The sequence below is a fragment of the Oncorhynchus mykiss genome, chromosome 18, assembly GCF_057628025.1.
Source record: "Oncorhynchus mykiss isolate SJ-2025 chromosome 18, ASM5762802v1, whole genome shotgun sequence".
Lineage (NCBI taxonomy): Eukaryota > Metazoa > Chordata > Actinopteri > Salmoniformes > Salmonidae > Oncorhynchus > Oncorhynchus mykiss.
The window spans coordinates 55,561,222-55,589,220 of NC_143039.1; the positions used below are offsets into that span (position 1 = coordinate 55,561,222).

Consider the following 27,999-nt stretch of genomic DNA (forward strand, 5'->3'; position numbering starts at 1 on the left):
TTGAAAAGTGTACTATAATTTTTCTTTCACAGGTAAAATGTGGATTTTTTTTTTTTTAACCTGTTAGAGCTCTAGGGGCGCTATTTCATTTTTGGATAAAAAACGTTCCCGTTTTAAGCGCGATATTTTGTCACGAAAAGATGCTCGACTATGCATATTCTTGACAGTTTTGGAAAGAAAACACTCTGAAGTTTCAGAATCTGCAAAGATTTTGTCTGTAAGTGCCCCAGAACTCATTCTACAGGCGAAACCAAGATGATGCATCACCCAGGAATTAGCAGAATTTCTGAAGCTCTGTTTTCCATTCTCTCCTTATATGGCTGTGATTGCGCAACGAATGAGCCTACACTTTCTGTCGTTCGCCCAAGGTCTTAGCAGCATTGTGACGTATTTGTAGGCATATCATTGGAAGATTGACCATAAGAGACTACATTTCCCAAGTGTCCGCCTGGTGTCCTGCGTCGAATTCGGTGCGCAATTGCCAGCTGCTTCCACTTTACCATTTGATTCAGGGGAGAAAGCATGTGTCCAAGAACGATGTATCAATGAAGAGATATGTGAAAAACACCTTGATGATTGATTCTAAACAACGTTTGCCATGTTTTCAGTCGATATTATGGAGTTAATTTGGAAAAAAGTTTGCGTTTTGAGGACTGAATTTATGGATTTTTTTTGGTGGCCAAATGTGATGTATAAAACGGAGCTATTTCTAATACACAAGGAATCTTTTTGGAAAAACTGAGCATCTGCTATCTAACTGAGAGTATCCTCATTGAAAACATCAGAAGTTCTTCAAAGGTAAATGATTTTATTTGAAGGCTTTTATGTTTTTGTTAATGTTGCGTGCTGGATGCTAACGCTAATGCTAACGCTAAATGCTAACGCGAAATGCTAACTCTAGCTAGCTACTTTTACACAAATTATTGTTTTCCTATGGTTGAGAAGCATATTTTGAAAATCTGAGATGACAGTGTTGTTTACAAAAGGCTAAGCTTGAGAGATGGCATATTTATTTCATTTCATTTGCGATTTTCATAAATAGTTAACGTTGTGTTATGCTAATGAGCTTGCTGATAGATTTACACAATCCTGGATACAGGGTTTTTTTCATAGCTAAACGTGACGCAGAAAACGGAGCGATTTGTCCTAAACAAATAATCTTTCAGGAAAAACTGAACATTTGCTATCTGAGAGTCTCCTCATTGAAAACATCTGAAGTTCTTCAAAGGTAAATGATTTTTTTGAATGCTTTTCTGTTTTTTTGTGTAAATGTTGCCAGCTGAATGTTAATGCTAAATGCTACGTTAGCCATCAATACTGTTACACAAATGCTTGTTTTGCAATGGTTGAGAAGCATATTTTGAAAATCTGAGATGACAGTGTTGTTAACAAAAGGCTAAGCTTGAGAGCTAGCATATTTATTTCATTTCATTTGCGATTTTCATGAATAGTTAACGTTGCGTTATGGTAATGAGCTTGAGTCTGTATTCACGAACCCGGATCCGGGATGGGGAGATCAGAAAGGTTAAGTAATAAATGTTTTGACTTTCACTAGGCACTGTATGTCACTGACATGTCATGGATGGTCTTATGAAGAGAAATATTATCTCTGTCACGGTTGTCGTAAGAACGGGACCAAGGAGCAGCGGATGTCCACATATTTATTGCAAAGTGAAACTTAAAGAAAAAACAATAAATCAATAAACTAACAACTAAACGTGACTACGTGGTGCACATGCACAAAACACAAAACAATATCCCACAAACACAGGTGGGAGAAATATCTACTTAAATATGATCCCCAATTAGAGACAACAATTACCAGCTGCCTCTAATTGGGAATCATACAAAACACCAACATAGAAAATATAAACTAGAACACAACATAGAAATTATGAACTAGAATACCCCCTAGTCACGCCCTGACCTACTACACCATAGAGAAACAAGGGCTCTCTATGGTCAGGGCATGACAATCTCCTGGTACATGACATGACATGTCCAAAGGGAGAAGACAAATTACAGTAGAGATCAGTTTATGAGACAAAGTCTCCAGACAATGAGGTGACACTGTATTGTACAAAACTGTCACTGGCACTGCTGTGTTGTAAAAAACAGGGGGAATAAACACTGAAGCACCATCGATTACGACAGCACAAGCGAGATTGTGATGTAGATATTGGGGGGGAACGAACAGTAGATGGGTCCTCCTCGTATTTTTAAAAACATTTTACATTAACATTTTAATAATTTAGCAGACGCTTTAATCCAGAGCAATTTACAGTTAGTGCATTCATCTTAAGACAGCCTGGAGGGACAACCACGTATCACAGGCATAGAAAGTAGAAGGGGGGGGTCGTCAAGTGCAAGTGCTGGTTAATTTGTGTTTTTTTAGGGGGGGGGGGGGCCGAGGTGAGGAGGCGGATTATTTAAGATGCTGTTTGAAGAGGTAAGGTTTCAGATGTTTTCGGAAGATGGGCAAAGACTCTTCTGTTCAAGCTTCAGGGTGAAGTTGGTTCCACCATTGGGTTGCCATGACAGAGAAGAGCTTATACTGGGTTGAGAGGAAGCTGCCCTCCCGTAGGAGTGGGAGGGTCAAGAGACCTGAAGTGGCAGAACAGAGTGCTCGGGTTTGGGTGTAGCGTTTGTGCATAGCCTGAATGTAGAGAGGGGCGGTTCCTCTTGCTGTTCCATAGGTAAGTACTATGGTCTTGTAGTGGATGCGGGCTTCAACCGGAAGCCAGTGGAGTGTGCGTAGAAGTGGTGTGACATGAGAGAACTTGGGAAGTTTGAAAAACAGGCGGGCTGCAGCATTCTGTATTAGTTGCATGGGTTTTATGGCACATGTGGGGAACCCAGCCAACAGTGAGTTGCAATAGTCCAGACGGGAGAAGTGCCAGGATTAGGACCTGCACAGCTTCCTGTGTGAGGTAGGGTCGTACTCTATGGATGGTGTAGAGCAAGAACCTGCAGGAGTGGGTCACTGCTTTGATGTTTGCAGAGAACATCAGGGTGTTGTCCAAGGTTCAAGGCACACTGGGAGGGTGACACTGTGGAGTTGTCAACCATGATTGAAAGGTTTTTGAGGGGGCAGGCCTTTCCCAGGAGAAAGAGCAGTTCCGTCTTGTCGAGGTTGAGCTTGAGGTGGTGGGCCGACATCCAAGTTGAGATACCTGCCAGGCACGCAGATATACGTATCACCACCTGGGTTTCAGAAAGGGGTAAGGAGTAATAGCAATAATAGGAGGCACCATGTGATGATATGACGGAGCCAAGTGACTTGGTGTATATTGAGAAGAGGAGAGGGCCTAGAACCGAGCCCTGGGGGACACCAGTAGTGAGAGTATGGGGTTCAGATACATATCCACTCCACGTCAAATGGTAGGAGCAGCTGCCAGGTAGGATGCAATTCAAGAGCATGCAGAGCCTAAGATGCCCAGCCCTGAGAGGGTGGAGAGGAGGATCTGATGGTTCTCTGTGTTGAAGGCAGCAGATACATCTAGGAGGATGAGTACAGAGGAGAGAGAGTCAACTTTGCCAGTGCGGAGAGCCTTCAGTTGAGTGATCCATCTTGAAGCCATCTTGAACTGGCAGAGTCAAGAAGATCGGTCTGAGAGAGATAACAAGAAAGTTGATCAGAGACAGCACGCTCAAGTGTTTTGTAAATAAAAGAAAGAAGGGATACAGATCTAGAGTTTTTGGAGTCAGATGAGTCGAGTGTTGGTCTCTAGAGGAGGGGAGCAACTCGGGCCATTTTGAAGTCAGAGGGGACACATACAGTGGTCAGGGATGAGTTGACGAGGGAAGTGAGGAATGGGATAAGATCTCCAGAGATGGTCGGGAGAAGGGAGGTGGGGATGGGGTCAAGCAGGCAGGTTTTCGAGCTGCGAGACCTAAGTAGTTGCTGGATGTCATCTGGAGAAAGAGGGGAGAAGGAGGTCAAGGCGTAGGTTAGTTCTGTGTGAGTGAGACCAGTGGACTCAATAGGCTGAGTGAATGAGTAATGGATGTCATCAACCTTTTTTTCAAAGTGGTTGACAAAGCCATCTGCAGAGAGGGAGGATGGAGGGGGAGGATTAAGGTGGTGGGAGAAAAGAGAATCTCCACTTGGGAGTATCATGACGCTAACCCTTTTAGTGAATTGGCTAGCAGAGGTGTGAACAACCCCCCTCTCCTGTTAGGAGGGGGAGCAGTTTTACAACTCAACCCTCACGTCATAAATTCAGTAAAGAGACTCTCCCTGGCCATGCAGTATGGAGATTTGAGAATTGAACAATATACATATTTTGGAGAGTGTGTAAACGGTCTGTGGAGAAGCCAGCTACGACCCAGTCAAATTTGTTTCATGTTTGTGACTTCATGAAAGACAATATAGCCACATTACCCTAACTCTGTTTATACAGATTCTTCAGTTATGAGGCTTGCATCTAATTCTTGTATAAAATGAATGAGTAAAGATTCAACTATTTGTGAAATGATGTAATGTGATGTTAAACCTTTAATGTGAGAGAATTGTATTCCCTTTGAAGTTTAACTAAGTCATTGGCCCGCCCCCGTGAACACAGACATGATCTGGCATCGTGGAACCGCCTTTTCTACTGTTACGAATAAAAAACCCTCCCGAGGAAATCCTCTTTAGACCACGCATACCTCGGTGTAAACTGGGGTGACACAGGTTCGAGTACCAAGATTAAGCAAACCCACTGTGTGAGCTGTGATTGCGAATAGTTATTGAATTCCTAACCATACCACGTGGAGCATTGGTTACACAGCTGGAAATGGTTCAAATCTGAGACTATCAATCCCTACAGAATAAGAGCAAATTTTAGATACTAATTACTAGTCTGCACCTAGAAATTATGTAAACCTGGGACGAGAATACCGACATCCGCCAAAATATCTATTCTATGAGAACATTTCTGACTGGTACTCTGAAGTATCCATTCTAACCATGAAATACTTTGATCCTCAGGGAAACAGAAAGAGAGAGAGCTACTCGGATGAACTCTCCAGCAGACGGACTAGATTCCAACAGAGATCACAGCGACACATGGGCGTAAATATATATTGATTGCAAATATTCCCGAAATGAGTGAGCGTTCATGTGCAAAGAATTAGCATTTCAATTAATATAATCATCAACTGTGTGTAGTGATCCCTTTTGTCTTTCCCGCATCTTTCTCAGTCCATGCCCACTTCCCTTTGTCCACCAAGCCGTCATATCGGCTTAGCCCACTAGGGAATCTTCCCTATCCTTCTTAGTAACCAATATCTACGGTTTGTTTGTTTATGCATTTCTGTGATTATTTAGTTAGTTAGTACATAAATTATTAAGCAAATTGGTGTATGGATGTGTCATGTGTATGGGTACTGGTAGCAAAGTCAGCTGCAGGAGAGCAGAGATTTGTGAACAGACCACACTTTATTGAGGCAAAAGTGCAAAACGCGCAAAACAGTCACAAGAATTATGTTTAACTTTTTATGGCTGCAGGGGCAGTATTGAGTAGCTTGCATGAAAACATGCCCATTGTAAACAGCCAGCTCCTCAGTCTCAGTTGCTAATATATGCATATTATTATTAGTATTGGATAGAAAACACTCCAAAGTTTCCAAAACTGTCAAAATATTGTCTGTGTATAACAGAACTGATATTGCAGGCGAAACCCTGAGGAAAATCAAAACAGGAAATGGCTTCTATTTTGAAAACTCCATGTTCCATAGACTCCCTTTGCTGGATTTAAAGGGATATGATCCAGATTCCTTTTCCTATCGCTTCCTCAAGGTGGCAACAGTCTTCAGACATAGTTTCAGGCTTTTATTTTGAAAAATGAGCCAGAATGATAACATCGCGTCAAATGGTCACATGAGTTTTGCTCGCGCAACAGAGTTTGGATAGGTATTGCTTTTCCCTCTCCTACTGTGAAAGACATTTGCAGTTGATATGTTATCAATTATATATTTTAAAAACAACCTGAGGATTGATTATAAAAAACGTTTGACATGTTTCTGTGGACATTATGGAAACTATTTGGAACTTTTGTCTGCGTTGTCGTGACCGCTCTTTCCTGTGGATTTCTGAACATAATGCGACGAACAAACGGAGGTATTTTGGATATAAAAATAATCTTTATGGAACAAAAGGAACATTTGTTGTGTAACTGGGAGTCTCGTGAGTGAAAAAATCCGAAGATCATCAAAGGTAAACAATTAATTTGATTGCTTTTCTAATTTTCGTGACCAAGCTTCCTGATGCTAAGTGTACTTAATGTTTTGTCGTGCGATCGATACATTTACACAAACGCTTGGATTGCTTTCGCCGTAAAGCATAATTTCAAAATCTGACACGACAGGTGGATTAACAAAAGGCTAAGCTGTGTTTTCCTATATTGCACTTGTGATTTCATGAATATAAATATTTGTAGTAATATTTATTGAATGTAGCGCTATGCTATTCAGCGGTTGTTGATGACACTTATCCCGATAGGGGGATTGCAGCCATAACAAGTTAACAATAAACATATTCGTGAAATACCACGGGAAAAAAACAAACCAGTCTGGCGCGTCAACAACAAACACGTAACACAAACAATCTTACACAAAGACATGATGAGGAATAAATACATGTAGATTGATTGGGGAATGACAACCAGGTGTGCAGGGAACAAGACAAAACAAATGGATACATGAAAAGTGGAGCGGCAATGGCTAGAAAGCCGGTGACGTTGACCGCCGAACGCCGCCCGAACAAGGAGAGGAGCCAACTTCGGCGGAAGTTGTGACAGGATGATTTGGTGTATGGATGATAAAGGCTGAGTTTGTGCAGATAACCAACAATTTATGACATTTGGAATGAGACTGATGTGAGGTATAAAAAAAAAAGATCTGAAGAGTTATATTCGGAAAATTATAACTTTGCAATCTGAAGATTTTCCGTGGTGTCCCGACTTCCTAGTTATCTACATTTACATGATTAGTTTAATAACGTAATAATTACAGAGAATTGATTTGATAAAATAAGTCTTCACCTTTAATGATGCCAAAGACACGAGAAATTAGTAGTTTTGTGCCACCAGAGAAATGAGTAGACCTGTGCCACCACCGTGACGATCAGATGCAGATGAACTCTGTGTTCTTGACCGCAGATCGGCAGTTCCAGATTCTGCCAGAGACCAGGAATTCCACATGGGTTGTGTACACTAAATTAAAAGGGTACAGCCAAGGGGGTTTAGAGCGTCTGTAAAGTCTACAGGGAGAGGTGTGAACAGGTATAGAAAACACACACATAGTTGACAAAGCTACAAAGAGCAATATTTGATCATCTGTAAATAACTAGGTAAAATAGTGAGAAAGTGGTGTGGAGCCTTCCTCTCTTTCCTTCCTTGAATAATTCTGCAGAACAACTCGGCAGAACCGTCTTTGTTTCGTTGACAGTCTTAGTTTTGCGACATTTACAAGCATTATCTGCAACTCTACACAGTTTGACATTACTTATTATGCCTCTCTTGAGGGATATATGGACGGGTATTTTGAAAACTGTATCAGTGGAAGGAGAGGTGGGGGATTTTTATCATGGGGGGGGAACAGTTTACTTCCTGCATTTCAAAACATTTTGCCATAGGAGAGAGAAGAATGTGCAGTTTTATAATGCTATTCTACACAGTTTGTCATGAGTCTGACAGAAAATGTTGAAGTTTTAAAGCTAATTTCCTGCAATTCTACACATGTTTTGATTTCATAACAAAATGTGGAAAAAGTCAAGGGGTCTGAATACTAGAGAGCCAACGTTAGCTTGCTTGCTCGCAAGCTTATGTTACGTGTATGATCTGTGTTGTAATATTATGTGTATCTCAGAAATCTAGTTAAAGCCTAATATTAGCTAGCTAGCTAACATTGAAACTAATTTATTAGCTTTAGCTACCTGCAGATTCATACTACAGCATTTCATGCATGGTGGCTAGCTATGACAATCCATTTGTATTGCTAGTAGTATAGGTTAGGATTATGGTTAATTGTTTAGCTAGCTAGCTAGCTAGCTACATGTCTAAACAAAAGACTCCTCCTCGCGAGATTATTACATGACCCATCAATTTAGACAAGTGTGTCTGGTAGGAGTATGCAGACATGGCCATACTCATATTCGTATTTGTATCTGTAAATTGACAGTTGATGGTCAGATTGGATGATAGTCGTGATCGGAAAAAATTGAAGTGTTTTACAATGCCTAAATAGATTTAGTCAAAATATCTCCCTGCATGTTATCATTGCAAAAAAAGGAGCAGCGTGCTGAGGGGTTTGTCTGTGTGTGTGTCTGAGTCCTCAACTTGCATTGGGAAGCCAAGTTTGCTGTCACTCAGTCAGAATGTGCATTAGCATTTCATATTTTTTCCCTACCCTTGCCTTACTTGTTAGATATTATGCACATTGATAGCTTGATAGTGAATGTCCTCGCCATGTGATGTATCATAGTAGCAGGCAGCATAATTCTGAATGATCAGACTAAAAACATGATCGGATGAATCAGGTTTAAAAAACAGACAAGTACACCTTAAGGAACACGCTGTGCACCTCCTTCACAGAACAGAGCAAACTGTCTCTAACCAGAATAGAAAGAGGAGTGGGAGGCCGTGGTACACAACTGAGCAAGAGGACAAGTACATTAGAGTGTCTAGTTTGAGAAACATAAGTCCTCATCTGGCAGCTTCATTAAATAGTACCCGCTAAAATACCAGTCTCAACGTCAACAGTGAAGAGGCGACTCCGGGATGCTGGCCTTCTAGGCAGAGTTCCTCTGTCCAGTGGCTGTGTTCTTTTCTTTTTATTGGCCAATCTGAGATATGGCTTTTTCTTTACAGCTCTGCGTAGAAGGTAAAGTACAAAGACAGGTGAAACAGATCAGGGTGTAACCGAAACACCTGCATTTTTTTATTTTATATTTTGGAGCTGCCTTACTCAAGAAAGCAAAAAGGAGTCCATGTTAGTAGGAGGCGTTTTTAACTCAATACATTTCTGTATTGCATTTTTGTATTGCTTAAATCATGTTCACATGCTATCTGGGGGAACCCCTGGAGGTCGGAAATTATGTAGTCTGTCTGCAAGGAGCTGTTGTTACATTTCATTGTGACATTTAATTTCATCATTATGCCAGATCTGTGTTCTCTAATTTGAAAGATAACATATTTATAGCGTCAACCCATCCAATTAAACCAGGTAATGATGCGGGTGGAACAGTTTTATTTGCGTAGTTAGTGTGAGTGTGTTGTTGAGACATAGTGGAGACGTCTATGTGGTAATTTGAAGATCAATATCTGTGTGTTTAATAAATAATACATTTATTTTATCAGGAACCAGTCTAGACTGGGTGAGTCAGAAACCAGGCGGGAAGTGAAATGTGGTAGCGAATTCTCTCTCTCAAGTTATCATATAAGCCTAAGAGTTGGCTATCAGATGATGATGTGCTTGATAAGGATGGTCTTGCTTCACTTTGCAAAGTTTCAGAAATAAACAACAGCTATTGATTGATGACTCTGCCTCGGCAACTTGTTCCACAGACAAAACATTGATTCATGTCATCACAACGACAAGACAAGCTTCTCAAAAAGTATACTTTTTCTGCAAGGCTCTTAGGTGTAGTTTGTCATATGCACATTACATAGCTATAATGCATATCTTCGTTATTCTGTTGAACTAAACCAGCCTGTGGCTACATTATGTTTTGGTACCCCTTTAATCTTTAGCTGAACCTGGTTAACACCTCTATGTGTCAACTCTTCTGCTAAACCCTCCGGGGCCAGAACTGAAGCAGACAGCCAGGTGGCCAGTAGTAACAAACAGTGTCCTGTCCAGAAAGCAGCTTGACAAGCCAGGAGATTTCCTTTTGGTTAAATTCATGCCACCTGCAGTGTTTGAATTCATGGAGGGTCTCCGTACAGCGATACTGAAAGAGAGAGAGAGAGAGAGAGAGAGAGACCAACAGACTGCTGCCAGACCTGCCGAGTCTTTGGGGCTGACGTGCTCAGGGTTAGGATAGGCTTTTTTTTTTTTTTACAGACAACTGGTGAGAGTTTTGTTACCAGAACCAAAGACACATTGACGAAGAAATAATAAATTACTGTAGCACCAATAACAGCTCTGTCAGAGGGTTGCAGTGTATAGTTTTAAAAAGTTTGTACATTTGCTATAACAAAATATCAGGAAGTGTTTGAGAATGAGACGTGGTTCTCTGCAGATTTCTATCAATGCAAACAGGTTAGTATTGATATGACTATCCATCCCTGTCCATTCGAAACTGTGATTTCTATCAAATGATATCAAACGTTTATATTTCTGTACTTCATATCTGTACTGCATGCAATACTTACTCTCAACCTATTGTGGTACATGGACATCTACAGTGCTGGTGAGAAACCTCCCTCAAGAAAGAAACTGAAAGGACCGACGCTGGAGATCGGCAGCAGGTACAGGGAGTTTAATGCGGAACAGACAGGTAATAAGACAGGAACAGCGTCAACACACGGGTAACAACGACATACTAACATTAATGCAGCAGTGGGGAACTGAGAAATATAGGGGAGGTAATTAACCAGTGATTGAGTCCAGGTTAGTCCAATAATACACTGATGCGCGTGACGAAGGAAGGCAGGTGTGCTTACTGATGGTGGCAGGAGTGCGTAATGCTGGGGAGCCTGGTGCCTTCGAGCGCCAGGGAGGGCGAGCGGGAGCGTGACAGAAACAAACCTTAGCTCACTGTTGCCTTGAGGTGCGTCAAACAGACAGGCAGGCAGACCGCCAGACAGACAGACAGGCGGGACATTTTTAAAAAAGAAAGAAAGAGAGAAAGAGAGACAGAAATGTCACATATATACACACACAAACACATTCTAACTCTGCCTGAGGCCACCTCCATTACCCACAATTACACGTTGAGTACCTCAAACTGCCCAGTGGAGCTGCTGACAGATTGGGCCTGTTGGGAAATGAAAGCCAAAGCATTGTCTTAGTCCCAAATGGCAGACTATTCCTTATTCAGTATACTGCTAGCGCTTTGGTCAAAAGCAGTGCTCTAAATATAGAATAGGACACTATTTAGGACACAAAAGGGAATTTCTGATATTTGTTACATAAGGGGTTAACCAGGTTCCCCCTTAGCACTGCCTGGACTGTGCCAAAATGCTAACTCCTTCCATTTGAGTTTTGTTATATATAATTTTCTATCTATTGTGGTTAGATAGAATGAGCAGTCATGGGGTCGGTTGTTATGAGTAGTTATGGGGTCGGTTGTTATGGGTAGTTATGGGGTCGGTTGTTATGAGTAGTTATGGGGTCGGTTGTTATGAGTAGTTATGGGGTCGTTTGTTATGAGTAGTTATGGGGTCGGTTGTTATGAGTAGTTATGGGGTCGGTTGTTATGAGTAGTTATGGGGTCGGTTGTTATGAGTAGTTATGGGGTCGGTTGTTATGAGTAGTTATGGGGTCAGCTTCAAAGACTTCAGGTTAACACATGCACCCACTGTAACGGCATTCCTCCTCTGAGGAGGAGGAGGAGAAGCGAGAAGGATCGGAGGACCAATGGTGGTAAGCGTGGTAAGTGTCCATAACGTTTATTAAAAGACATAAACTGAACACTACAAAACAATAAACGTGAAACGAATGAAACCGAAACAGTACCGTGTGGCAACAAACACACACGCGGAAAACAACACCCACAACTCAAAAGTGAAACCCAGGCTACCTAAGTATGATTCTCAATCAGAGAAAACTAACGACACCTGCCTCTGATTGAGAACCATACTAGGCTGAACTCAAAACCCCAACATAGAAAAAACACACATAGACTGCCCACCCCAACTCACGCCCTGACCATACTAAAAAAAGACAAAACAAAGGAAATAAAGGTCAGAACGTGACACCCACACCCACCCACACACACACACCTATCCCTTTCAAAAGATCAATCCCATCTTTGGAATGGAAAGAACCTCAGAGAGTCATCGCTTCAATTTCCACATCACACTTTGTGGTTTTTCAAATTGTTCGGCTGACAGGCAGCATTCGATCTCCCTCTATCTAGTTCTGACTTGATATTCCTCTGGACAATATAAGGTATGTCAAGTTTCCATAGAAGGTGGGCAACAGCCTTCAAAGTCAAGGTGATGTCAATGCTGCTGATTGGACTGCCAGACAGAGTGATACAGAATGGGCCAAGGATATAAATAACTCCCATATCATCGCAGCTATGTTCGTCATCATCAATAGCAAAATAGGAAACTGACCATGGCTTGAGTAGAAGCACAAGTCTGGACAAACAGTCATAAGGGTGTACAGTAATAGTGTTATTACATTCAGAGTAGTCTTGTCCTTTTTCCCCCAATAAAGTGGTATGTCATATGATGTGAGAACTTCTATACTATATAATTCTGTTCAGCAACCCGTTATTGTGTTAGCCTGGTCCCAGTTTGCACCGTATTGCCAACTCCTATGATTATTAATGTCATGCCAGTGACCACAGGAGTTGGCAAGAAAGCACAAACAGATTTCGGATCAGGCTATAGGCTAACCTTGTATATTCATGCTTTGTTCTTGGTTCTTTCCTGTTAGACAGCCTACATCTTCCCTTCATCTTTCTCTCCCTCACTTACTCCCTCACTGTCTCCCTCCCCTTCTCTCATCCTCCCTCTCTCCCTTCTTCCTTCTCCCCCTTCCTCTGCCAGGCATCAGGAGAGCAGCATGGAGGGAGAAGGAGAGAAGAGGGACACTTGGCTAGTAATGAGATGAGGTGGAACAATATGTTTGTTTTTTCTTTCAGTTCTCGCCTCCCTTCTGTTCACGTCCTGTCAGTTCTCATGACTTAAACACACATGAGCGCACACACAGGCACACGGACACACACAAACACCGACGCACATGGATGCAGGCACACACACACACTGTAGCCCATCCTGCCTCATAACACTGTCTCCGTCCATAACAACAAATACATCACATTCCTGTGAACTTCGTGCTTCTTTCACCCCCTTCCCCAAAAAATTGGTCCCTCACCGGATTTTTCAACCTGGTTTGGCAGAACTACTCCCTTTTATATGTAATTCTAAAGGCTATCCCTTGTTTACTGCAATTATCTAAGGTCAAAACCATTCCTCCCTACTTGACCTCTTTCTCATATCAACAGCCAGCTGTTATTTGTGAGCATCTGTAGGGTGATGTACAGTATAGTGCAAAGCTGTTATGAAGGAAAGGGGGATACCTAGTCAGTTGTGCAACTGAATGCATTCAACTGAAATGCGTCTTCCGCATTTAACCCAACCCCTCTGAATCAAGCCACAACAAATGTGTTATTTTTTCACACTGAAGTCTGTGTGTGTTTGACAGAGCTTGCCATTATCCCGAGGTTGCCACAGTTACTACCATTTGTTGGATGTTCCTTAATGAGCATGCAAAGCAATCACTCCGTGTTCACACACATAGACACACACGATTGTTACAGTCTTCACTGCTGTTCATATCACACCCACCATAACTCTAACAGTCATTAAATCCTGTTGAGTCCCTTACATCAAAGAATGGATGTCATGCTTGTCAGCCACAGTCATAGTAGAATGACGGCCAAGTAGAGAAGAGAAAGAGAGGTGAGAGGTGTATCACTGATTCAACAGAAAAGATACAATGTTACATTACAACGGGCAGAAGAGAAGAATGAGGAGGTTACGTGAGGGAGGGAGAAAAGGTACAATGTTAAGTTACAACGGCAAGGTAGAAAAGAAAGAAAGGCAGAAATGGAGGTATGACTGATTCTATTGAGCATCACTGGAGGGGAACAGGTGTGATCATACAAGCGGGGGAAAGGTGAAATAACAGCTTCTGTAGATGCTGCTGTTTTCTGCCAGTCAGCCTGAGCCTGGTGCTGTAGAACATCTTCTGATGTAAAACTGAACATGTTCTGCATTTTCACTGGACCATGCTGTGAAATGTAGAAATAATGACCTCATGAAGAAACATGTTTATTTCTAGCATCTAACCAAGAGGAAACGGAGGAAGAAAGAAATATTCAAAGACAAAAAAATAAAAGAAAGAGAAACTTTGTTATGTTGTCAAAAGCAGCATATCTCCTGTTGTTTTCAAGCAGGGAAGATACCAAACCAAGCCAAGGGCAACCATATGGTTAGAAGAATATTTTTCTATTTTGTCAAAAACCTATCTTGTTCTCCTTTAGTAGCTGTATCCAGGAGAGTGTGAGGACTCAGGGGTCTAGATAATGTGCTCCATCTGCTCTTGCCCTGTTGAAGAGGCTGTATGGTTCAAACCGTCCCATTTGGCTGCTTCAGAGGGAGATTTAATAGACTTCAAATGAGTCGCTTGCCAGTCGCCTGTTACCAACTGGGCGAAGGGGGGAAGCCATTGGCATAGTCGCGTTCTACCAACTGGGCAAACGGGGAAAACGATTGGCACATCCCCGGTTACCAAATGAGCAAAGAAGAAAGCAACTGTTATGAATTGGTTGAAGGGGGTAAGTGTGACGACCCTCCCACTCTGTCTGCTGTATTCTGTCTTTGTTCTTGTTTCCTTATTAGGATGCCGGTGGGCGGAGTTGGGAGGGTCGTCAGCTTCATGGGAAACACCTGGGCCAGGTGTCTCCCAGGATAAATAGACCTCTTCCACATTCATGGAGGAGACTCTCTCCATGCAGACACCTTGGTAGATTGTGTTGTGGTTCTTGGTGGCCTTTTGTTTGTTTGCTTTGGCACCTTTCAACACCCTGCATTATCACATTCATGCACGCAAAACTCACTTACACTACTGATTACACACATCATTGTATATTTTCCTTAGTTGTTTTAGTTAAATAAATATATATTTTGTTACTCCTTATCTCCACGTTGTCTCCCTTTGTTACGGGCTTTGAGCCGGTTCGTGACATAAGCCATTGGCACAGGTGTCACGCCCTGGCCATAGAGGTTTTTATTCTCTATTTTGGGTAGGCCAGGGTGTGACTAGGGGGCATTCTAGTTTCTTTATTTCTATGTTTTCTTTTTCTATGTTTTGGCCGGGTATGGTTCTCAGAGACAGGTGTCTACCGTTGTCTCTGATTGAAAATCATACTTAGGCAGCCTGTTTTTCCACCTTAGTTGTGGGTAGTTGTCTTTGTTAGTGGCCTGTATAGCCCCTGTAAGCATCACAATCGTTTCTTTGTTGTTTTGTTGGCGACATTTACATAAAGGAAAATGTACGCTCACTGCACCTTGGTCCGGTCATTTCCACGATGACGTCCGTGACAACAGGAACAATATGAACCAAAGGAACACTTATATGTGCCAAACACCAACCACTGCCATGTGTCTCCTAAAAGTGCCACCATCAACATAAAGGTATCTCTCATGACAGATTGGGCTCTGAGATGATCAAAATAAAGACAAACATCTATTCAATCTGTATAGCTGAAGTGTTGCAGAATGCGCAATAAAAATGTTAAGGTAATTTACCATTGAGCCGATATATACAGCTTTTACTGTGAATGTATTCTCCGCATACGCGGGAACATTGACATTTAAAAGCGGTCACGTTGTAACGCTGAACTCCCGTGACATGGTTTGAATAGAGCCCCTACACAAGCAAACACTGCAGAACACACAGGCCTACAGTTACATCAATCTAGAAAGTTGGTGATAAATTCTAAATTCATTTCTCGCTGTACATGTCTGCAACAGTAAAGTGATGACAGTTAGTCAGAATAATACCAAAGTGAAATATATATTTTGTTCCAGTCCAATGTGAATGTGGCCTGAAATGGCTTCTCTGCTGCTACAGAACATGACACACACATCTCCTCAGTCAAACAAACAAAGACGATAAACATTTTTGAGATTACAAAGGAAGATGATAAAAAATGTCAAGATTTCATTTAAAATAACTGTTTTAATCAAGCAATGTTGATTGATTGATCTTTCGAGCTTGGGCATATGACCCAAATATTTTCTCATCCATTTTAAAACGATAAAACATTTCAAGATGAATGACTAGAATGTTTCACTTAATGTTTTGCTCTAATCAGACACTGGTATTTTGATCATGAGATCTTATCTTTCTCTGATTTTTTTTTTTTTTTTTACCTTTATTTAACTAGGCAAGTCAGTTAAGAACAAATTCTTATTTTCAATGACGGCCTAGGAACAGTGGGTTAACTGCCTGTTCAAGGGCAGAACGACAGATTTGTACCTTGTCAGCTCAGGGGGTTTGAACATGCAACCTTTCGGTTACTAGTCCAACGCTCTAACCACTAGGCTACCCTGCCGCCCCGATATAAGCATTGCAAAATAAATATACACATACAGTACCAGTCAAAAGTTTGGACACACCTACTCATTCAAACATTTGACTGGTACTGTACATGTTATTCAATCATTTCATCCAAAGTGCTTGCGCACCTCAAGAGGCGTAGTGTCGTGTCTCTGACTGATTAAATTATACGACAGGCTATTTTATCAACTCGATTACCTAACATTTGATTGCGTGATTGCATTAAACCATGCAACAATTAAATTGTTAATAAACTGGGGCACCACGGAAGAGTGTTTATAGAGCTGCTGTATTCCAAATAAACTCTTAAAACCTCACTAGAGGTGTGGGATGCTACCGTCCCACCTGGCCAAAATCCAGTGAAATTGCAGAGCGCCAAATTCAAAAACAGAAATACTCATTATAAAAATTAATGAAACATACAAGTGTTGAACATCGGTTTAAAGATGAACTTCTTGTTAATCCAACCACAGTGTCAGATTTCAAAAATACTTTACAGCAAAAGCATACCATGCAATTATCTTAGAACAGCGCCCAGCAGACAAATCATTACAAACAGTAACCAGCCAAGTAGATGAGTAACAAAAGTCAGAAATAGCGATAAAATGTATCACTTACCTTTGATGATCTTCATATGGTTACACTCACAAAACTCCCAGTTACCCAATAAATGTTTGTTTTGTTCGATCAAGTCCCTCTTTATATCCAAAAACCTCAGTTTTGTTAGCGTATTTTGTTCAGTAAAACACAGGCTCAAACAACATCCGGTGAAATTGTAGAGCGTGAAACTCAACAAAACAGAAATTCTCAAAATAAACATTCATAAAAGATACAAATGTTAAACACCAGCTTAAAGATAAACTTCTTGTTAATCCAACCACTGTGTCAGATTTCAAAAAGGCTTTACGGCGAAAGCAAAACATGCGATAATCTGAGAACAGCGCCCAGCAGACAAATCATTACAAACAGTTAGCAGCTAAGAAGAGGAGTAACAAAAGTCAAAATTAGCGTTAAAATATATCACTTACCTTTGATGATCTTCGTATGGTTGCACTCCCAAGACTCTATGTCGTTTTGTTTGATAAAGTCCCTCTTTATATTCAAAAATCTCAGCTTTGTTGGTGCATTTTGATCAGTAATACATTGGAACAAAGCGCGGTCACAACAGACAGACGAAAAATCTAAAAAGTACCATAAAAGTTCATAGAAACATGACAAATGTAGAGGAAGCCATCGAGATCGTGACCTGCGTCATAAGTCTTTGTATGGTGGATAGGCTTTCAATAGAAAAACAGGCATTTCAAAATTAAATCACTTCATGGATGGATTTTCGCCTGCCATTTCAGTTCTGTTATACTCACAGACAATATTTTAACAGTTTTAGAAACTGTTGAGTGTTTTCTATCCAAATTTACCAATGCATATCCTAGCTCCTGGCATTTTCACATCCTGGAGTCTGAAGCCTGTGGAAGACAAGAAGAATGTATGACAATGTATCATAGACACTGTACATTACCCTATATTAGTTATCATCATAATCATCATTTCTATAGTTTAGGCTAGGTCTTGCTAGTAGTTGTGTTATCCAGATAGCATCAATAGTGTTTGCTAACACTAATAAGCTACATTTAGCTACATTGAAAAGGAACTAGCTAACATTATTCGTCATAGTGTCTTGACACAAGTAACGTAAACTCACCCCATTCCGTACAAATGTGCGCAACTGCAACATTCAAACAAGGCTACAAGAAAGCTAATGGGACTGTAGCGACTGTGTTGACTTCAAAATCGGGGGTGTGAACTGGGTTTCTATTCAAGCGTTGATCGACATGGTAATGGCTCTATAGCATTGCAGAAAACTTGAAAAAACGGACCCTCCGTTACATCTTGACGTGTCATGTCGTAACGTACAGCACGCATAAAGCAACTATTTCTGTCTTACAATCTCTCTCCACCAGGTGTAGCACTTCTATCATTCGTTAAAAACAAGAAATGGACAGTGATGGGGGTAAGGGGGGGATACCTAGTCATTTTTTTGCATGCGATCATCATTCTCAAAGCCGCTGTTACCTTCTAAGATCACTTTAGCACCGCCCTAAAAACCCGATTAAAATTCGACACAAACGTTCAAATAGATATGTAATGACACATTATATAAACTCTTTATATTGTTTTATTTACATTTTAGAGGCGATAAGGTGATAAGTTGGACAGATCGAGTGAAAAAAAGCAATTTTCCCACACAACATCTCTCCTTCTCACTATCACGCATTAGTTTTGCTTACCCACCGGCCATTTTTAAAAAGACCCGAAGGGGCTCATTGCCTGCTTGAATTATGCAGAAACGGGCAGCGTTTAGGTCATGTAATTGATTCTGTTGGAAAGCGGAGAAATTGTGCTTTACAATGGTATTGACATTACAGTTGATCTGGAAGTATTACGTTTTTGGGGTGCTAAAATATGGGCAATTGTACGGACCAAGGCGATGTACGAGTTTACATGAGTTTACATTAGCTAGCTAGCTAATGATAACATGCTGGGTGTGTCTCGCGTAATACCTTTGGGGTTACGGACACACTGAGATTCAGGTTCAGGGAAGATAAGACCACAAATAATTAATAAGACCATCGAGCCCAGCTAATGTTAGCTATGAATTTAGCCAGCGAGTAGTGACCATGCCATAAACTCTTATCCAGATTTAGCCGGTAGCTAGCTAGTCAAGATTAGAAAAATCATTGAAAGGTTTGCTAGCTAGCTAGCTAGCTAATGTTAGCTAGCTAGCCAACACAAGGCTAGCTAGCTGGAAAACGCTGGCTAGTTAACTAACTATCTATGCTAAATTGTCTAGCAGAATTCATGTATCCAAAAAAGCTAAACAAATTGCATGTAAAACTAATTTTCTCTCTCCTGTGTTGACGTTTTTGTCGAGTTCACAACAGTGTTTTTTAATTTTGCAATCTCAATTTTGCATACCGACCTTCTTCTCGACACCGTTCTTTGCTCACTGTCACATGAAGTCAGTGTCAACACATGTGGGCACGTTCAAGGTCGTCGTGTGGCACACAGATGGGCAGATCTTGACATGATGTCTTAATTCCTGGGATAAAGAAATAATTGCACCAATGCATCCCTTCCAAAAGTAAGAATGTTCCTCAACAGTGAAACTCTTGCAAGGTTACATGATGAAATTAAGAGTCTGTCGTACGACCATTTAAGTACATTTATAAACCATTATTCAACCAAGCTTAATAGGCTTACAATTTGGCAAGCACGAATGACGATCTCACAATTTGAACCATAACTGTTTATTAATGTGTCTAATATCTAAATGTTTAATTGATAGTTAAGTCATTTTTTATGTGATCCGTTTGTAAACCCATTGGGCCTGGGCAGACTCCATAGCCCTTTATTGCACAGATGTATCAATGAGATGGTCAGTAATTACATATGTAATTACACTGTAATTAGGATCCTTTAAAATTAACATTTATTGAAAGGATGAAAAATAAAGGGTGTGACAAAAGGGATCTACGCTGTCATGCTGTATTATGGTGAGGATGAAGCTTACTTCTCTGATTGTGGCCTGCATCTCCAACTCTCTCTCTCTAATTGGTAGAAGGATGTCATTAGAACCAGTTTACAACGAGAACTGCTGCTGGGCTTACTGTGGTTCACTGTCTGTCAATACCTCACTCAACGATTGGCCTGCCTAGTTGTGGCTCCTCTACCTGTGGTGGGCCTGTCTCCCTTTCTCTTTAACAGGGAAGCCTTTCCCCTCCTCTCAGCCAGGCCCAGATGAAAGCTGCTCTGAAGTAGCCCATCCCATCCACAGGCCTCCGAAGTTCAGCAAGATGTGTTTTTTGTCTGTCTCTCTGTCACCATGAGATGTGGAGGAACAAACCTTCCTAACATAATTTGTTCTGCTCTGTGTTTTAATGAGAATACATTTCTATTTGGATATGTGGATGTGGAGGTGGTTGTCAGACAGACACAGAGAGATAGGGAAGAGATATGAGATTTAAATTGTGAATACGGGGTGTTATTTACATGTATGGGAAGCGGCAAGACAATATAGACTATAGAGACCATAGCATTTATGACTATAAACTATTGATACAATGGATGCTGAGGGACTGTAAATGCTGAGGGACTATAGATGCTGTAGGGGCCATAGATGCTGTAACTATTGGGACTATGGATGCTATTAGGACTATTAATGCTCAGGGACTACAGATGCTCAGGGACCATGGATACTGTAGAGACTATAGAGGAACTGCAGAAGATACATATAACGTGGAAGAAGGCTAGAGCTACAACAGAAATGTCTACATAGCCTGCAGCCACTGGTAGAGAATAGCATAAGGTGCACTCTGTGCTATTTTATATGTAGGGTGAAGATACAGTGGCTTGCGAAAGTATTCACCCCCTTGGCATTTTTCATATTTTGTTGCCTGGAATAAAAATGCATTTTTGGGGGGTTTGTATCATTTGATTTACACAACATGCCTACCACTTTGAAGATGCAAAATATATATTTTTTGAGAAAGACAAGAAATAAGACAGAAAGACAGAACTTGAGCATGCATAACTATTCATCCCACTAAAGTCAATACTTTACAGAGCCACATTTTGCAGCAACTACAGTTGCAAGTCTCTTGGTGTATGTCTCTATAAGCTTGGCGCATCTAGACACTGGGATTTCTTTCCCATTTTTCAAGGCAAAACAGCTCCAGCTCCTTCAAGTTGGATGGGTTCCGCTTGTGTACAGCAATCTTTAATTCATACAACAGATTCTCAATTGGATTGAGGTCTGGGCATTGAAAAACATCTCCACGGCATGATGCTGCCACCTCCATGCTTCACTGTGGGGATGGTGAAGTGTTGGGTTTTGAGCCAGACATAGCGTTTTCCTTGATGGCCAAATAGCTCAATTTTAGTCTCATCTGACCAGAGTACCTTCTTCCTTCTTTTTCTTTAAGCAATGGCTTTTTTCTGGCCACTCTTCCGTAAAGCCCAGCTCTGTGGAGTGCACGGCTTAAAGTGGTCCTATGGACAGATACTCCAATCTCTGCTGTGGAGCTTTGCAGCTCCTTCAGGGTTATCTTTGGTCTCTTTGTTGAATCTCTGATTAATGCCCTCCTCGCCTGGTCTGTGAGTTTTGGTGGGCAGCCCTCTCTTGGCAGGTTTGTTGTGGTGCCATAATCCTTCCATTTTTTGATAATGAATTTCATGGTGCTCCGTGGGATGTTCAAAGTTTATTTTTTTTAACCCAAACCTGATCTGTACTTCTCCACAACTTTGTCCCTGACTTGTTTGGAGAGCTCCTTGGACTTCATGGTGCTGCTTGCTTTGTGTTTCCTCTTGCTTAGTGGTGTTGCAGACTCTGGTGCCTTTCAGAACAGGTGTATATACATATATAGTTAGATCAGACAGATCATGTGACACTTAGATTGCACACAGGGGGACTTCATTGAACTAATTAAGTGACTTCTGAAGGTAATTGTTTGCACCAGATCTTGTTTAGGGGATTTCCTAGCAAAGGGGGTGAATACTGTACATATGCATGCACCACTTTCTGTTTTTTTTATTTTTAGATTTTTTGAAACAAGTAATTATGTTCATTTCACTTCACCAATTTGGACTATTTTGTGTATGTCCATTACATGAAATCCAAATTAAAATCTATTTAAATTATTGGTTGTAATGCAAAAAAAATAGGAAAAATGCCAAGGGGGATGAATACTTTTTCATATGATGTACATAGAATAGGAGGTAACGACATAGAATTGTTGAAGATGCACATGGGTAATAAGGGAGATTACTGAGTGTGTTTGGGAATAGTACTAAGTGAATGTGTATGTAAAAGTTGTGTATGGTTGTTAGAAAAGACCTGTTAAGCTGATTAAAATTTGGATAATAAGCTGATTGATAAACATGTGGGTGTTAAACTCATTGGAATTTGGATAATAAAATGATTGATTGACATTTGGATGATAAGAGATTGAAATGTGGATATTAAGCTGACTGTACAGAGTGAATGAGAGCTGTGTGAAAGAGGATTACTGAGTGCGTGAAAGAATTGATACCCCAACCATTCTGAGCTGAGTTTTTAGATCGATAACGTTATCTAGGGGTTCTGTCCACCACCGCCCATCGATCTACAGGTAGTGAGCAGGAGGACAGCAGGACAGGAGAAGCCATTGAAAGATATGTGTACCACTCAGGCTGCTGCGCTGTGATTGTTGCTGCGTTGTGGAGGTGAAAACCTTAATATTTATAATGTTTGTAAAGGGACTCTGTATAGAGATTTGAAAGGAGAAAGTACTATTTCTGAGGATACTGTTAAATAGAACACTAGAGTGAATATTCAAACCCCTGTATGAATAGAACACTTGTGTAAAGCTATTTGTGATGTAGCACAAATGTATAATGGGTTACTAGAGCTAAAGTAACATAATATTTGTGTAATGGATTATTATGATGATCTGAAAAATAATAATAATATACAGCCTGCACATATATGTGTGAGTGTGCAGGCTGTATATTATTATTATTTTTCAGATCATCATCCAGTATTCTGAGGAATGTTCAGAGTGGTCCCTTTATGGATCACTTGAAAATGGTAAGGTTAATAACTGTGCACTCTCCTCAAACAATAGCATGGTATTCTTTCACTGTAATAGCTACTCTAAATTGGACAGTGCAGTTAGATTAACAACAATTTAAGCTTTCTGCCCATATCAGTTATGTCTATGTCCTGGGAAATGTTATTGTTACTTATAACCTCATGCTAATCACATTAGCCTATGTTAGCTCAATCGTCCCGCGGGGTGGGACACCGATCCAGTAGAGGTTTTAACAGCTGGATCTGGGCACTTTTAACTGCACTCCTAAGACACCTGCTTCAGGAAGCCTTTCAAAGGGAGAGATACAGAATCATTGATAAACATGAGGAAAAAAAGACTGCAGACATAGCAGACATTCCATCAGTCCTTGAAGAAAGACAATAAACATGTACTTAGTTTTCGCTATGCTACATTTGAATCAGTCCTAAAAATTGTTAATCAAGTTTACTGCATCATGGGCAGGAAGTCTCAATAAACCAATGCGTATACAGAATTATTTATACGTCAGACACATCAGATGATATGGTGTCCCGTGAAACTGAAGTGGGCACCTTTTAAAGTAAACAACTCTCTTGTAATCATAATCTCTTTTACCTGCGGCATTGATATACAATTATGTACAAACTATCCCTCATTTCCCCACTGTCTCTCACAGCCTGTTTGAGCTCAGTATGTACTGGCAGTACATTATATTGTTCCACAGGAAGGCTATCTCTAACCCAAACAAAATCAAATCAAATGTATTTATGTAGCCCTTCTTACATCAGCTGATATCTCAAAGTGCTGTACAGAAACCCAGCCTAAAACCCCAAACAGCAAGCAATGCAGGTGTAGAAGCACAGTGGCTAGGAAAAACTCCCTAGAAAGGCCAAAACCTAGGAAGAAACCTAGAGAGGAACCAGGCTATGAGGGGTGGCCAGTCCTCTTCTGGCTGTGCCGGGTGGAGATTATAACAGAACATGGCCAAGATGTTCAAATGTTCATAAATGACCAGCATGGTCAAATAATAATAATCACAGTAGTTGTCGAGGGTGCAGCAAGTCTGCACCTCAGGAGTAAATGTCAGTTGGCTTTTCATAGCCGATCATTAAGAGTAACTCTACCGCTCCTGCTGTCTCTAGAGAGTTGAAAACAGCAGGTCTGGGACAGGTAGCACGTCCGGTGAACAGGTCAGGGTTCCATAGACGCAGGCAGAACAGTTGAAACTAGAGCAGCAGCACGACAACAGATGACTTTATCACGAGAGCAGTGGAACAGGCCTTGAAAAGTGAGCAGCCTCTAATTTAATATCAGCCCCAATGCTCAATCCCTCTGTTTTATTCCTTCAAATTACTAAAATATTGCATTATTGGATTGCCATCTGAAAGCCAATTACCATTCACTTTGTTACTTTCACTAATTTCCATAATCTGTTTCCTTCCACTAGTACTCCTTTCTTCCCAACAGGAAGACCTTCTCAATCTATTACTTATACAAACGGATCACTCTCAAACAACATTCCACTTTTCCCCCCACTGCAAATTTTTTAAACAAAACAAAACAAACATGATACATTTATGTTGCCATTGTTTTCATTTTAGTATACCTTCGAAAAGTTACTCTATATTTTTATTACCAATCACTGTTGGATATTCATTTCTTATTCAATATTTAATACATTTCTATTATTTTAAGATTCATATGTAATGCTTTGAAGGGATCAATATGTATTAACTTGAAAATGTATCACTAAACCAGTTAGGCACATTTGGGCAGACTTGATACATTTTGAACAGAAGTGCACTGATTCATTGGATCAGTCTAAAACTTTGCACATACACTGCTGCCATCTAGTGGCCAAAATCGAAATTGTGCCTAACCTGAAATAATACATTGTGAACTTTCTCTTGCATTTCAAAGATGATGAAAAAAAAAAATCTTTGTATTATCTTTTACCAGATCTAATGTGTTGTTCTCCTACATTAATTTTACATTTCCACATACTTCAAAGTGTTTCCTTTCAAATGGTTTCAAGAATATGTATATTCAGGCTTCAGGTCCTGAGCTACAGGGAGTTAGATTTGGGTATGTCATTTTAGGCAAGAATTGGGGGGAAAAAAAGGGTCCGATCCTTAAGCGGTTGGGACCTCCCAAATTAAGCAAGGCCTGGTCATTTTGTTTGTGTTTGCCCTACGATTTTTGCTACACACATGCCAGCACCCACACAGAACCCACCTGTTAATGAATATTTGTTGGTGGTTAATACTACGTTTGATTTAGAAGTGAGGGGTCTTTTTATTTGGTTTTAGTGGGTTTATCACAAGTTAGAAAGGATGCTGTACACCAATGAAAGTTTCTATTGTCAGAGTTTTGGTTGCACAAATTCTCTTGATTAGAAGAAATGTACTGAAAAACCCAATGTAAACCCAATACACAAAATGTTTGAAATGTTTGAAATATCTTGAAATAATGTCTGAAGTACAGGAAAACAAAAACTTCTTAACCTCTCTAGGGTAGGGGGCAGCATTCGGAATTTGGGATGAAAAGCACGCCCAAATTGAACGGCCTGCTACTCGCGCCCAGAAGATATGATATGCATATAACTGGATAGAAAACACTCTAAAGTTTCTAAAACTGTTAAAATAGTGTCTGTGAGTATAACAAAACTGATTTAGCAGGTGAAAACCTGAGAAAAATCCATTCAGGAAGTAGTTATTTTTTTGGTTTTGTTGTTTTCTATTCAATGCCATTACAATATCCATTGACATAGGACTCCATTTTCAGTTCCTATGCCTTCCACTAGATGCCAATAGTCTTTAGAAATCGTTTCAGGCTTGTATTCTTATAAATGAGAGAGTAAGACCAGTCTGAACGAGTGGACCCTAAAGTGACGCAGAGTTTTTTCAGGTGCATGTGCATTTCTTGTTTACCTTTTATATTGACGACGTCATTGTCCAGTTGAAATATTATAGATAATTTAGGCTAAAAAACAACCTGAGGATTGAATATAAACATCGTTCGACATGTTTCTATGAACTTTACGGATACAATTACGATTTTCTGTCTGATTATTTTGACTGAGTTTGAGCCTGTGGATTACTGAAGAAAACCCGCTAACAAAATGGAGGTTTTTGGATATAAAGAGACTTCATCGAACAAAAGGAACATTTATTGAGTAAATTAATGTCTTCTGATTAACACCATATGAAGATCATCAATGGTAAGGGATTAACATCAAGTGATATATGTGCATTGCTGTTGTTGTTTTCTTTTCTTGTTTTTGTCTTGCTTCAATAACAAATCTCACCAGATTGGGTCTGCTGGATATTCTGTATTTCTCCCTAAGGATTAGCCCTCTAACTCCCTGACCAGTAACTATGCAATGAAGTCACTAAGATGATAGGGGAGTAATAAGCCAAATTTGGGAGGGGGGGGGGGTGTATTCAACTGTGTGTTGTTAATTTTTTAGAAATCTGGATTTCCTGAATTACAAATGCCCTAAACTAAACTGTTGTTCTGGTCTGTCCTCTCTCAAGGTTTTGGCGAAGGTGACCACAGATGGTATCAGATGCATGGAAGATAATTCGGTCAAGCACAGTGTGAACCTCAACACCACCTCTAAGCAGCTGAAAATGGCAAAAATGGTCATCTAAACCCTTAACCCTTTTACATTATGTGGAACACTGAGCTGATGAGCAAGCACCAACCCTTTGAATGTCTTGGCATAATTGTTAACTTCTTGATGCACCCATCCCATTAGCGGGATTTTCGTCAACATCCGCTGAATTGCAGAGTGCCAAATTCAAATTAAATTACTCAAAATATTTAATTTTCATGAAATCACAAGTGCAATATAGCGAAACACATCTTAGCTTGTTGTTAATCCACCTGGCGTGTCAGATTTCAATAAAGCTTTTCGTTGAAAGCATACCAAGCGTTTATGTAAGGACATCTCTCTCAGCAAACCAAACATTACAAACAGCTAGCAGCCAAGTAGATTGGTCACGAAAGTCAGAAAAGCAATAAAATGAATTGCTTACCTTTGATGATCTTCGGATGTTTGCACTCACGAGACTCCCAATTACACAATAAATTTTCCTTTTGATCCATAAAGATTATTTTTATGTCCAAAATACCTCCATTTGGTTGGCGTGTTATGTTCAGAAATCCACAGGCTCGAGCGGTCACAACCGGGCAGACGAAATTTCCAAATAGTATCCGTAAAGTTCGTAGAAACATGTCAAAGGTTTATTTAAAAATCAAACCTCAGGTTGTTTTTACAATATATAATCGATAATATTTCAACCGGACTGTACCTTCTTCAATAGGAGAGAGAGAGAAAACGTCTGCTCCAAGCGGTTGCGCATGCAAAATGCTGCTGGCACCCAGCCATCCAATGATGCGATGTGATCTTTGTCGCTCATTTTTCAAAATAAAAGCCTGAAACTATGTCTAAAGACTGTTCACAACATGTGGTAGCCATAGGAAAAGGAATCTGGTTGATATCCCTTTAAATGGAGTGAAGGCAGGCAATGGAACAGAGCTTTCAGGAAAAACAGCACTTCCGGGTTGGATTTTTGCCTGCAATATCAGTTCTGTTATACTCACAGACAATATTTTGACCGTTTTGGAAACTTTAGAGTGTTTTCTATCCTAATCTGACAATTATATGCATATTCTAGATTCTGGGCCTGGGAAATAGGCAGTTTCATTTGAGTACATTTTTCATCCAAACATCAAAATTCTGCCCCCTACACTCAACAGGTTAAACAACAGGGTTATGTATTTTGACTAAGTTGATGTCCCAGGGACAGTTAGTGAAAAACATCGGTCAATGCAACCCAATTGTGGTAAAATAGATATGGAAACAACGGTTAACGTTGAGATATTTATTCACCTCTGAATCTACAGAACCCTTGTGTATGTGTGTATTTTTGATATTCACTCCCATTAATAGAAGTATAACCTTTATTATGATTATAGAATTACCATACTAATTGGATTGTACAACCCAGAATGAAGGGTCTGAAATTATGAAGTGTATGTTTTTTTTGTGTGTCGATTTCCCTTACTTTAACAGGAGTATAGGATATTTTGATATAGAAGC

General features: G+C 40.3%; 1 long non-coding RNA gene across 1 annotated transcript; it reads left to right on the plus strand.

The window, feature by feature from the left end:
- The first annotated feature begins 62 nt into the window (after window positions 1–62).
- LOC149975601 (uncharacterized) lies at window positions 63–27,924 on the plus strand. Its single transcript, XR_016488207.1, has 3 exons — window positions 63–798; window positions 1,167–1,228; window positions 26,429–27,924. It is a non-coding gene; the product is annotated as an uncharacterized LOC149975601 (long non-coding RNA).
- The last annotated feature ends 75 nt before the right edge of the window (window positions 27,925–27,999 follow it).